Here is a 14130-nt window from a genome sequence, read left to right as displayed (position 1 = left end):
CCCTGACAGTTCTCTCTTTATAGCATCAGTTACTCTGTGTTATTGTTGTTTCTTCCAAAAGCAAATCAGAATAATTCCAGCACTGTCAATTTTTTAACTGGTACTTTCTTTGAGTGAAACAAAAATAATTTGGTCCTCTAGTCACATATGTAGATCTGTAGTTTAAATCTTGATGTTTTTATGGATTCATTCTTAGCTTTTAACAATCAAACAGGTAATGTTGTGAAGAACAGCTTCTTACGAACTACAAGTGCTAATACAAATAGTTATCCAAACCTTTGTCACTCCTCAGCTGGTTAACTGTAAATCCCTGCACATATTCGTGACATATCGATATCAGAATTTGTAATGGCCGATGAATATAAGATGGGAGATGTTGCATAGTCTGTCAGCCAGGGGGCACTGTGTAACTTCCCAGTTGGCAACACTTGTTTGGAATATCCCAATCATAACAACCAGTTTGTCCGAGCAGAGTCGGGCAGAGCGTAAACAGAGTGTACACAAGTAATCCATGGCTTGCTGTGACAATAATCAAGCATTGTGATGTTATCTTAATAAGGACTCGTGAATAACTACTCCTATCAAATGATAGGCAAATCTGTTTATGTTTGAAAGGGAAAAAAATGGCTGATTATATTTGTAAATGACCATATATCAGTATTGGCCTTAAAAATCTTGCATTGGCCAGGCTATAGTATTATAGTCTTATAGTATTATAAGACAACGCATCACTGTTGTTTTTACTCACTGGCCAGCTGTGAAATAAGGAACTGATTTTAAACATTTTAATTGTTAAAGCCCTTCATGAATCAGCTGCACAAAAATATTACAGGTTTTTTAATTCCATATTTTGCTCCTTAAGGTCATCCCAACAATTTCTCTTCGTCTTGTCTATAATCTAAAGGCAACCATTCTCTGCCACCAGACTCTGGAATCGTCCCACATAAGAACATATTTATGTGCTTATTTTAACTGACAAATTAATCATTTTATCCTAGGGTTTGCATACCATTTTATTTATTTATTGTATATTTTATTAGTTTTTTTTTATTGTTATCACATTGCCTTGTTATGGGTTCTTGCGTTTTGTACCTGTTTTTGGAGACTTGAGAGTATACTATGAAGCAAGATCAATGGGTTAGCGATGATGAGTTTAAAGTCAGAGTTTTACATGAGCAACTTGCTAAGGCGTACATTACTAAAGCTATTTTAATATCCCCTTTAGTGGGCTACTTGGAATAGTAACATGTGATGTTACTTGTATCTAATCTAAAGTTTCCAAGCTCCAATTAAAAATCCAATTAAAAACAACCAGCAGCACCAAGAGTGCAATCAGCTTTAAAATAAATACATGAACTCCAGTCAAAATCTTTATTTTAACGCTCTTGTTGCAGCATTACTCTCTTTGCTTATTTCCAGTAGTGTTGTACTTTTTGTCAGATTGTTTTTGAATCATCATGACCTGATAATGTCTACGATTGGAATCATTTTGTGAAAAAGAAAAGTCATATGGCGAGTGAAACGCCTCCTTTTATGTCAGGACACACAAAGCCTGAACCAGAAAACCAAGTTTAACGGAGAAAGTTGAAAGATACCCCTTATCACTGACTGAGAGTTTCAGGTTTAGTCAAGCCAGCTAGCGCAAAGGAAGTGTTGCTATGTCAAACTTCTTTTGTAGTATACTCCTTTGTAGTGTTAACTGGAAATTTTCTCCTCCAAGGGTCAACAGCTTCTGGGTCTACATGTTTATATTTGGTGAACACACAGATGGAGAAAAGGCAGATCTGCAAGCAAATCCACCTGCATTACCTTGAGTTTGATTGACTTCCTCACGCATCCTCCAGTAGTGCATCCTTTTATTGAAGATTCCATTGTATTGTTACTCAGCACACATTTCTTCTGCAAAGGTAAAGCCCTTCTCACCCCCGTGAAATGGAAAGTCCTGGCTGAAGCAGAATGTCGCCATAATGGTTTGCCATTGCCATCCATTTGCTTCTGAAAAGAAAGAAATATTGGTTAAGACTAGTTCCTACATAACTGAAAAAATGCAGGAGTTCAACATTATGGAACAGTTACATTTTCATTTGAAGATGTTTCTGCTGCAATATATCTGAAACCAAAACCATTACTGATCTACATTCGAAATATTCTTGAAAAAACAAAGCTAAAGCTCCTAACACTAGGGTAGGGTGGCCTCATGCCCAACACAATGACCCAGTCCATTACACCGATAGTTTAAAATTGTAAAAAACTATAAAATTGTAGGGTCTTTACTTTAGATTATAAAGTGCCTTGAGGCGTTGTGATTTGGTGCCCTATAAATAAAACTGAATTGACTTAAAAAGCTCAACTTTTTACAGTTTAATGATTGGAGAGAAGAGTCATTCAGTCCCTCCTGAGATAATTTGAGATGTTTTCTTAGTCACCACCCAAGTAGGATCTGTTGCACTACAAAAACCACTGACACAAGTTGACACTGAGGAAAGTACAGGAGTAGGTCAAAGAATCAAGAAGCAGGCAAACCATGCACAATATAGCATCCTCTCTAACCTTAGCCCTGCTGCCACCTTTAGTTCAAAGATGAATAACAATCTTACCGTAAATAAATCTCCCCGTTTGTACAAACTCCTCTTGTACAATCAGGAGTTGTGCAACCACAATTGGCACACAGATACCTCTTGAGCATCTAAAGGTTCTTATCTATACCACATGTAATGATGTTGTCACATTGTCTTGCAACTTTGTAACAGGCTAAGATGATATGATGACAACATTACATCTGATATAGATAAGAACCTTCAGATGCCCAAGAGGTATCTCTGTGCCAGTTTTGGTTGCACAACTCCTGATTGTACAGGAGGTGTCTGTGAGTAATCAGAGAGAGATTTCTCATATTACAGTTAAAGTAAATAAGAGGAGGTTAAAGTCCCCAAAATTAACAGATTTGATGGTTCCCAGAAGTCAGTTATCTGCTTTTAACTTCAGCAATTAACAAGAAATAAAATGTGCCTTTCTGCATAGAACTGTCCCTAAAAATAAGTGTGCTTTATCATAAAAGACAAATTCACACTTTGACCTCTTTTGGCATGCTGTCCAAAACATAACACCACAAACTGTAAATAACTGCAACAGTGAAAAGGTTTAAAAACATAAGCTCAAGAAGTCCTGTAACCAGAAGGCTTTTCAAACTGGACCTCTTTGATAGTTTGAAACAGCTGGGTGTGAAATTTGTACAAAAAAAATGTTCTTCCCTTTCTTTTTAACTACAAATAAATAACCCTCAAGCAACTGGCTCGGCCAAGCTGCTTAGTGCACAGAGGAACAATAGAAGAGGCTTCTCTGTGCCTAACTCTGAAGTGTGAACAAGTTTTCACTAAAATCAGCAAACCTATTGTAAAATAAGCACTTTGTGTCAGAATTGTTATGGAAACACACTTGTATAAAACCTTTAAGGAGAAGATTTTACATTTTATTCTTAATTCCTTTATGCATGCACCCATCCTTCATACTAAATTCTAAAAATGCACATTCACTATTCTGTACTTTGCAGGGGGGATTTTTTTTTCACAACCCTACAAAGCTACCTTTTAAAAACTGTTCTCATATTTTAAAATATTCTCAAATTACTGCTGCAGTTAAGCATTACCAGAGGACAACTTCATGTCTCCCAGTTCAGCTCTTTATGCATTCTTTTGTTCCACCTGTCAGTGTGGATTTAGGCTCTTTTGTAGGCTTTGGCTGAAACAGGCTTATCTCTGCTGAAGACTCTCTGATGAACAAAGCCACATTAAGATATTTAAATGGAAGCTCCCATTTTCAGTGCACACAATAAAGATTTTTCAAGCTGGCTGTCTTCAAAGAGTTTGCCAAAAGTTAAGAAGTATAAAAGAAACAACGAAGAGGACAATGCATCTTTCAAAGCTCTCAAAACTATAATGTAAAGCAATCGCGGGGCTTATGGACTAAAAACATTCAAAACCGTTGATATGACGAACGAATATTAAAGCTTTTCTGTATCTGTTTTAAGTTCTGGAAATGATCCAAAGAGTAATATCAAAAGACTGTCAGAAAATGTATTCTGATGTCCTGCTGATATCCTTTGTCCAGGCTGAATAGATCATGACTAACAAGTCTTGGAATGGATTAGCCACAGAGGATTGAGCAATTTGCAGACTTGAGTTTATTTTGCAGGATATTATAGCTTGCAGAGCACCATATTCCCAGAAAAAGGGAAAATAAAGCTTATTAAAAGGCCTACATTTCCCATGGTGATATAATACCAAAGACATACATGCAGAACCATGTACCAAATGGCGAAAATACATTGCCAGACATCAGCCGGCTGGAAGAAATCCAAATTAATTTAAGTGTTCAATCTATCGTGGTCTTCACTTGTCTGGTCATCCGATACACACTCACTGGTCAAATCAGATGATGTGCTTTGCTTTTGATGAGAGGGCTGACACAACAAAACAGTACGGCACAGACATGAAAGACGGTAACAGACGTAAGGGAACGATACACAAGACAAAGGAACGTAACACCAATTTTCATCCTCACAGATTCCAAAGCAAACATTAGACCTGCTGGTTTACCTTACTGTGTGCTTCTTGGTTTTGTTGTGCTGAATCGCAGACTACTCCCACCGCTTTTCTAGGCATCGAGTATAGTCCTTCATAGTCTGCAGTAAAGACAGCCGCCATCTTTAATCACAACAGAGTCCATCTGTCGATGGTTCTTCCCTTTCTACCCTCTCTTTCTCTGTTCCAGTCTCTCTGTTCCAGCCCTCTGTTTGTTGTGGGGGGGTTCTTATTTTCCATCCAACATCAAACCACCATATCGACAGGCTCATGGGCCGCCCAGTAGGGGAGCAGCTTGAACATGCTGCATTGGCTGTTGTCCTTTTCCAAGCTGCAGTTGAACTGACCGCATTTATTTTTCTCTGACTTATATGGATAGCTCGCGTAACATATTTCTGCTCTCAGGCCTTTGATTTCAACAAGCCTGGCCTCAAAGCTCCTCCATGATTGCTCCTGAATGCATCTTTTCTTTGGATGTTCTGATTGATGTGTTTTGGGGTTCTCTTTGATTTAGGCCACATCTGTGTAACTACAATTAAATTCATGTATTTTTATTCAGGATTCAGATCGTTTAAGCCTCAAATCTGTTTTAATGTTTTGGGTCTCTTCCCCTTATTTTCAGCTATTCCGTCATATGAAATGTACAAAGAACATCGTTCCTTTAAAGCAAAGCTCAGCTGAAATTCTTTGATCTCACCAACTGAAGCTCAGTTTGACTTAAGAACCTTCGGACACAATTATAAGTCTAAAGACTGTATCTGCCAGCTTTCGTCCAGCTAATGCATTTCATTTAAAGTGACATTTCTTTTTTGCTCCTTTTTGGCTTTCAAAGCTTGAATGCAAAGCCGTATATTGTTTACTGTCACTGTTGTTGCACCAAACTCTTTGAATGAACAATGAAAGGAGTTGAATTTCAAAATGGTAGATGCTCTCACCTTTCTCTCCTGCTGTTTGGCTCGTCGGATCTTATTTCTGTTGTCCGCCATGACTGGGCGCAGTCCCCTGTCTGCCACTCTACAATACTTTCTGCTCATAATGATTCTTACTAGTGTGTTGCTGAAAGATGAGCATCTTTACTTTATATTACAGCTTTAGCCGTGCGACCCTATTGGAGGAAACAAGGACCAGATGATTGCATGCACAATGGTATTGTAGCTATGGTAACAGACCCAACAGGCATGAGGACGTGCACCTAATTGCTTGTACAAATTTTAAAAAGAAAGAGAGAGAGAGAGAGAGAGAGAGAGAGAGAGAGAGAGAGAGAGAGAGTAAGGAAAAGAGTGAGAGAGAGGGAGAAATATAAGTATTCAGTCAAACTGGAAACCAAGCATCAGACATACGCACGGGTAGCAGCAGCAGAGAGAGGGGAGCCACCCGAGCAAGAGCTACGCTCTTTGGAAGAGCAGGTAATGGCCTTCTTTAAAAGCAAAGGTATAGAAATGGACAGTAAAAATATTGAGGGATGCCATCCTCTTCCGAGAAAAAATCAAATACCTGCCATTATCATTCGTTTTGTTAATAGAAAACAGAAAAAAGAACTGCTCAAGCAAGGAAGAAAGCTAAAAGGTACAAATGTTTATTTAAATGAACACCTAATCAAGAAAAATGCAGACATTGCAAGACAAGCAAGAATATTAAGAAAACAGAAGAAAATACAGTCAACTTGGACGTCAGACTGTAAAATATTCATTAAGTTAAATGGAACACCAGAGCAGGCTAAGGTTCTAGTCATCAAAGAGATGACGGAACTAGAAAAATATAACCGATAAATGCAAAGCAGTGCTAAATATGATGTGACCGTCCAAGTGCACAACCAACGCAGATGTCTGACAATTTTCAACTAACAACTCATATAGATATTGAAAATAAGACATTGATGTATGACAGCAACATAGATCCTGATTGTAATTTCTTTAACAATAAGACAAATGAATGCAATTATTATACAAATGAGCAACTTAAAAAGGAATTCAAGGTAGAACAGGGTATAACAATGGTTCACTTTAATAGTCGAAGCTTATATGCAAACTTTCAATCCATCAAAGACTACATAACACAGTTTGAACAGCCATTCAATGTGATAGCCATATCGGAGACCTGGATAACTCCTGGAAAAGAAGAAGACTTTAAAATAAATGGATATGAATTCCTTCATGTAGACAGGATCAACAAGAAAGGAGGTGGGGTGGCACTTTACATTGATAAAAACCTAAAGTACAAAAGAATGGGAAGAATGACAACTGTTATTGATGGAGTGATGGAATGTTTATCAGTGGAAATAATTATAGAAAAAAGGAAAAACCTAATTGTCAGTTGTATATATAGAACACCAGGATCTAAGATTGAGATATTTAAGGATAATATGGAGGACTTATTTACAAATATAAATCAGAAAAGAATGTTTATTTGTGGGGACTTTAATATTGACTTATTGAATCCAAATCATAATAAGAGTACAGAAGAATTTATTGATTCCATGTACAGCATAGGTTTATTTCCACTGATAACAAGACCGACCAGAATAACATCTCATTGTGCAACTCTATTAGATAATATATTTACAAATATAATAGAAGGAAAGATAAAAAAGTGGGCTGTTAATCAATGATATAAGTGACCATTTACCAGTCTTTGCATCGTATAATTGCCATTATAAAGTGAACAACGATGGACATAAGATTATTTACAAAAGAATAAGAACAGAGAAGACCTTAAATTGTCTTAGAAACGAACTTTTAAAGCAAGATTGGAATATTGTATATGAACAAACAGAAGTTAATAAAGCTTACGAAGGATTTTTAAGAACATTTAACACATTACTTGATAAAAACTGCCCAGTAATTGAAATCAATAGGAAACACAACTATGCAGGAAGACCATGGATGACAAAAGGACTACAAAATGCCAGCAAAAAAAAGAATACCTTATATCGAGAATTCATAAAAAAGAGAACAATAGAAACTGAAATGAAGTATAAAACTTACAAAAATAAATTAACTAATATAATGAGATCCTGTAAAAGAGAGTATTACATTAAAAGGTTAGAACACAATAAAGATAACACAAGAGATATATGGAATGTATTAAACAAAATAATCAAAAATGAATCAAGGAATAATGATTACCCTGGATACTTTATAGAAGGGACAAGAAGTATTAATAACATGGAGGAGATAGTAAATGGCTTTAATGAATTCTTCGTAAACATAGGGCCAAAACTGGCAGAAGAAATAAAGGTTGATGGAATAGAAAGGGACACTGGTGAAAATATTGAAAGGAATAGTAGCTCAATGTTTTTAAGAGCAGTGGAAGAGAAAGAGATTTATGACATGGTTAGAGGACTTAAGAACAAAACCAGTACAGACTGGAATGATATTGATATGGTAACGGTAAAGACAGTTATTGATGGTATCGTAAAACCATTAAAATATATATTCAACTTGTCGTTTCAAAAAGGAGTTTTTCCACAAAAAATGAAAGTTGCTAAAGTTATTCCCATTTACAAAACCGGTGAAAGACATAATTTTACAAACTATAGACCAGTGTCAATACTCTCCCAGTTCTCTAAGATACTGGAAAAACTCTTCATAAAAAGATTTGACAGTTTTGTGGAAAAATATGAATTAATGACAGATAGTCAGTATGGGTTCAGAAACAACAGATCAACAGCTTTGGCACTGATAGATTTAATGGAAAAGATAACGGAATGTATGGATAATAAGAGGTATGCGCTCGGAGTTTTCTTAGATCTAAAGAAGGCGTTTGATACTGTTAATCATGAAATTCTATTAAAAAAAACTGGAAAAGTACGGGTTTAGGGGAGTGGTTTTGGAATGGTTAAAAAGCTATGTAGGGAATAGGCAACAATATGTACAAATAAATGAATATAAATCTAATTTGATGGATATAGCTTGTGGAGTACCTCAAGGTTCAGTACTGGGTCCAAAAATGTTTATTATGTACTTAAATGATATCTGCAGAGTATCGGAGATTTTAAAGTTTGTAATATTTGCAGATGACACAAATATACTGTGTGCAGGTGGGGAATTGCCACAGGTTTTGGAAATGATCACACAGGAATTAACGATATTAAAGAAGTGGTTTGATATAAATAAATTATCATTGAATCTCGATAAAACCAAATTTATGTTGTTTGGAAACCAAAAGAAAAACATCGAAGTAGAAATATGTGTTGACAATGTATATTTAGAAAGAGTAAATGAAATAAAATTTCTTGGGGTGATCATTGACCACAAGCTCTGTTGGAAGCCACACATTACTTACCGGTATGTTCGGGGGAAATTGGCACGGGGCATTGCCGTCCTGGGAAAAGCAAAGCATATGTTGGATCAGAAAGCACTGCACATTTTATACTGTGCTTTACTACTGCCATATATGAGCTACTGTGTAGAGGTCTGGGGAAACACATACAAAAGTAACACACAAACAATAACTATAATACAGAAAAGGGCCATTAGATTAATAAATAATGTAGGGTACAGGGACCATACAAATGCACTCTTTGTCAAAATGCAAGCTATTAAATTCCAAGACTTGGTGAAGCTTAAAACAGCGCAAATAATGTATAAAGTCAGAAATAAATTGCTTCCCAAAGAAATCTGTAAATTGTTCATAGAAAGAGAAGGTGGGTATAACTTAAGAGGGAAATGGAATTTAAAAATACAAAGTGCTAGAACAACTTTAAGAACTATGTCAATCTCAATTGCAGGAGTTAAATTATGGAACAGTCTAACAGAAGAAATAAAAGACAGTCAAAACATAAAACAGTTTAAAGTAAAATATAAAAACCTAATTTTAAATAAGTATAAGAATGAAGAAAACGGGGTTAACCCAGGACGGTAATGTTGCTGGTAATGGTGTTGCAGTTCTTTTTTGGTTGTTTTTTTGTTTTTTTGTTTTGTTTTGGTTTGTTGTTTTTCCATAACTTGTGTATCTGCAAATATACACATTCTGTATTTTTCATATGAAAGAAACTATACTGTGGTGGGGCTTGCTAATTTCTTGTTTTTGATTTATGTATGTTATGTTTTGTTTTACTTCATATGTTTATATGTTTCATATGTTGTTTGTTTAATTTAAGACAAAAAAAAATTAAATGAATGAGAGGTAAAACTTGAGGGGGTAGGGACAAATAAGTAAATACTTCAGCCTACTCCTTTTCAAACAAATAATGGAATGATATTTTGTAATGATTGTGAAGGCACATGTTTGAAATGTTTGAAATAAAAATGAACTGAACTGAACTGAACTGAAATTGAATTGTTTCTTAGACGTCTTGCAGGCTTTTCAGCCATGAGAGGATTTGTTATTTAAACTTACACGTATGTGCTGTGTAAGGCGGTGGAAACAGCCCCGTTAATAAGCAAATGAATGCAAAGAAAAGAGAAGAGATGTGGGTGAACAGAATATTTGGAGAGAGAAAGAGAGATGATATTCCCTTTGTCATGCAGCTTAATCAGTTGCTTACCTTTCAAGTGGATTTCACACTTGCATGTCTGTTTGCGACCAGGGTCAAATCCGGCATACCCTTCGCACAATGACCAATTTTCCCTTCAAACTACACCAGCAGAGACCTGCAGCGTTGGCTGCCACTTCATCACATTTAATTTACACTATCTACGCTTAAAACTTACATTTAGGTTGCTCTATTTAAAAAAAACAAAAAACATATTTGTGCAAATCTGTCAAAATTACTATCACTTTGTTACTTTGTTCTTTTTCTCAACAAAATTCCAACCGCTTAGCTGTCCAAGTAACTTTACTGTGTATTGCTTTAACAGAGGTTAGTGCTCTTTTTATGTGATTTTCTACAAAAAACGGAGGAAACAATTATCTTTATTGAGGTAATCTAACATACTTCTGCACTTCTAAAGTTTATTTTATGGTTCTGCATGTATCTTCATTTCCATAAGTATTTGCCTATGCAGAGGGACTTACGCAACTTACGCAAACACGCTTGCATCCAGCTCTCCAAGGAACTAACAGTATGAAGCTCAGTCAATGAACGTGCGCTGACTGACTGAAAATTGGGCCATAACAGAAATGGGAGGAATAGAAGAGTTCACCACAAACAGTGGAAACACAAAAAAGCAAAAAGCACAGTTGGTTGCTACAGTGGATGCTTTTCCTTCTTTTTAACACTTCATTTCACATCAGCTTTTTGTATAACTTTGCTCTTCTCCATGGCCACTTGCTTGTGACAGTGACCCCCAGTGATGGGAAGCAGCTACAAAGTATCAACACGCAGCCAAAGATGGTTGCAATTACTGATAAGTCAAAGGAGCAATGTATTGACAGCATTTAGTAGAAGCCCTCAGGGATTAATGAAGGTCTGTTATCGTGATGGTGGTGCTAATGTGCATGCTCTGCATGTACATGGTTATTAAGGAAAACATCTCTAAGCGTTTTATGCATGGACAAGGAAAATAAGAGTCAACATCAGCTTTGACTGTGCATGCTTTTATCTAATTTTTAACTTCAGACTGTGCACAGTATTCTCGACAGCACTTTTCTACAGTTGACCACCTGATGTGCTACGATGTTCTTGACAGCACTTCCTTTGCATTTTTCATGGATGAAATGAAAACAGAAAATCCTTTCTTTAAAATAACTCGTGTTGACGTAGCCCTTTTTAAGGAACTATAAAAGATAGAAATAGCTACAGAGATGTCACCCATTGGTTTGTGAAGTCCCATTTTGAAGCCTTGAGATCAGCCTTTCCAGGAAAACAGATGTGATAAGAACAGGCGTGTCTGAAACATCACTTGCTCATTGGCTCATTGGCCATAGCTTGTTAGTAACAAGTCCTTAGCCAGAGAGTGGGGAGAAAATGCCACGGCATGACCAAAATTTCCAAAATAGATTTAGGTTTTTATTTAGTGTGACACAAAATAAGTTACTGAGTGCATAAACACAGCAGGGAAGTGTTTAACGGGCCAAACAGAAAAAAATATTTTCTGATAAAATTCTACAGGATCAGGAGTCTTTTTGCAATAATAGCCATCACCATCTAGAGGCACTTTTACATTGACTTCAAACTAATTCTATAAAACTAATTTTAAAGGCACCAAAGGCAATTGATTAGCTTTTCTGCCACAACAAAAAAAAAGGTTAATAACTATATCGATCAAATCAAAACAAGAATGATAACTTTCTGGTTCGGTCGAATTTGTCAATTTGTTGGCTTTCTTTTATTCCATACTTTCTGCTAAAGTACAAGTGCAAACTTTAAACATAGTGCATACATGGTTAGCACTTGTGATCTCTGCAATATGAAAGAATATACAGGGAATTATTTTTTTATGAAATGAACAACTTTTTATCAAAACCAGTCTAGCGTGACTGCCATAAAAATGCTTAAAGATGTAAAATAGAAAAACAACCAGAAGGTTAGTGCAGACTATTTATTTTTATATTTATTTATTGTCCACTTACTGTCAGTTACCAGAACTCAGACAAAGCAAATGTGCTTCAGTCTAGAGGAAAAAAAAATCTTGTCTGTTTACCACAAAAAATAAATAAATAAATATTCTCATAGTTTCAGGGCAAAAGAGTATTCATTCACAGGCAGCATAGCAAAATAGGATTTCTCACAGCAACAGACCAATAAATAATTAAACAGACTGCTACAGTGATACTACTTATTCTCTCAGGGAGTAAGATGCTTGGTGTTTCCTTCATAAAGAAGAATGCACACTGTAATCTTACACTGGAAAATATTCTATTTCTCAGGTTGTAATGTTGCAGGGGTTTATGATTTGAAAAAGAAGACCAGGGAAAAAATCATCTATGAGCTATAAAATAAACCACAGGCCCTTTGAGCAGTTTGAAATCCTTTTGATTCAATGCTGGATACTTATCTGGTTTTATTGTAGAAACCTGCCCGTAAGACAGTTACAGTCTGCTCAATAAAAGTTCATCTTAAGAGCATGCAATCCAAATCAAATCACATAATTCCCTAGATGGGAACTGTAGTTCAACAGTCACCTTTGTTAAATACTTGAGAAACTTAAAAAAATCTCACAGTCTGAAAAAATATATTAGTATATTAATAAATGTAACACTCTTGTTTTTAAGTACTTTGCTATTTATTTTAGATGAAAGTTTGCTGCTTTGGTCTACTAAAGCACAGAAAGAAACTGGCACGTTTCAAGGCACTCTGAATTCAATTTACCTGTGTGTTTTTATTCCACAGAAAGCCAATTTTCAGTCTGTAGTGCTGTATGTGCTATAAGCAGGTCAAGGTGAGTACTCTACATCTGCAGTTTCCACTGCTAACACACTCCCACTGGAAATGAGTCTTATTCATTTTTCAAACAGCCTCTAGCATATCTGATAAAATAAAATATAAAAAGCAGCTCGGCCAAGCATTCATCTTTGATGTTTTGCAAAGAAATACTGTGGAAAGCTGCAGTCTGATTTCATGCATATTGTATTCCTTGTATTCCTTAGCAACGAATTGCAAGCAGCTCACTGGTTTTTGTAGCTACTTCTCATTCATGTCCATCTCTGTCAATTCCATACTGACTAAAACAATAGGACTGCACAAAATTGGATTCGATTTAGATTTGTTCTGATCATACATTTTCTGTAGCACCACTGTTAGGCCAAGCTGGGAAATACAATGTTTTTGAGTTCCTGAGCTTGCAGACATTATTTCAATCACTTACACTTTATACATTGTTTGATAACAGTTTTTTGTTTGTTTGTTTGTTTGTTTGTTTTAAGAAAAATAACTTTATCAATAAGATAATTATTTATATATAAGAAGGGTAAACCTTCAGGTAACATCATCTTTACTTTTGCTTGACCCCATTGCTTAAATTAGTTCAATTCTACATTGTGTACTGTTTTAGTTTTGCAGAGTGTAGCAACATCACCATTTCTAGTAGCTTTCAACAGAAACAAAGAGTAACAAAGAGTAACAACAACAGCAAACCTACCTTCTGTGTAGCTCTCTGTTGCTAACACTAGTCATAGGAGAGCAGAGACCTCTGCCTGCCAAAGATTACAAACCGATCTTGTTTTCACGGAGTAGAGAACAGCGCCCTCTTGTGGCCAAATGTCGACAATACATTTGTACCGATTGCATGTTTTATCTCAGCAGCATAATGGCGCCTGTCTCGGGGGGAAAAGACCTGAAGTAGCAGCTCTCCACAATAAGTCATGGAATATAAACTCACAATGAAAATACAGCTATTCTTATAACTATTAAATGATATCTTGATGACGAACACAGCGCAGGCGCGGTGGCCAAGTGGTAAGGCGTCGGTCTCGTAAACCGAAGATCGCGGGTTCGAACCCCGTCCGTGCCTTTTGTAGTATTAATTACTTTTAAACGTTAACTTTTGTGAGAGTAATTGCATTTGGGACCTTTTTCATTATTTTTCAAACAGTATATAGCTAGAAAATTAGCCACTGTAATCCAGGATGTTGAATACTTGCATTAATGTCTTGTCATACATTGAAAATACTGTACAAATAATACTTGGCTTGAGCTTGATAACTAAAAAAATATGTTTTTTTGTCA

The 14130-nt window shown here is 36.0% G+C and overlaps 1 non-coding gene across 1 annotated transcript; it reads left to right on the top strand.

Moving 5' to 3' along the window:
• Positions 1–13843: 13843 nt before the first annotated feature.
• On the top strand, positions 13844–13915 carry trnat-cgu (transfer RNA threonine (anticodon CGU)). The gene has a single exon. It is a non-coding gene; the product is annotated as a tRNA-Thr (tRNA).
• The last annotated feature ends 215 nt before the right edge of the window (positions 13916–14130 follow it).

This window comes from Diplotaxodon limnothrissa, linkage group LG4 (genome assembly GCF_057381915.1).
Source record: "Diplotaxodon limnothrissa isolate DT_005_m linkage group LG4, D_limnothrissa_male_GT1.1, whole genome shotgun sequence".
NCBI lineage: Eukaryota > Metazoa > Chordata > Actinopteri > Cichliformes > Cichlidae > Diplotaxodon > Diplotaxodon limnothrissa.
Note: the sequence above shows the minus strand (reverse complement) of the source record. Positions and strands in the feature narration are given on the sequence as shown.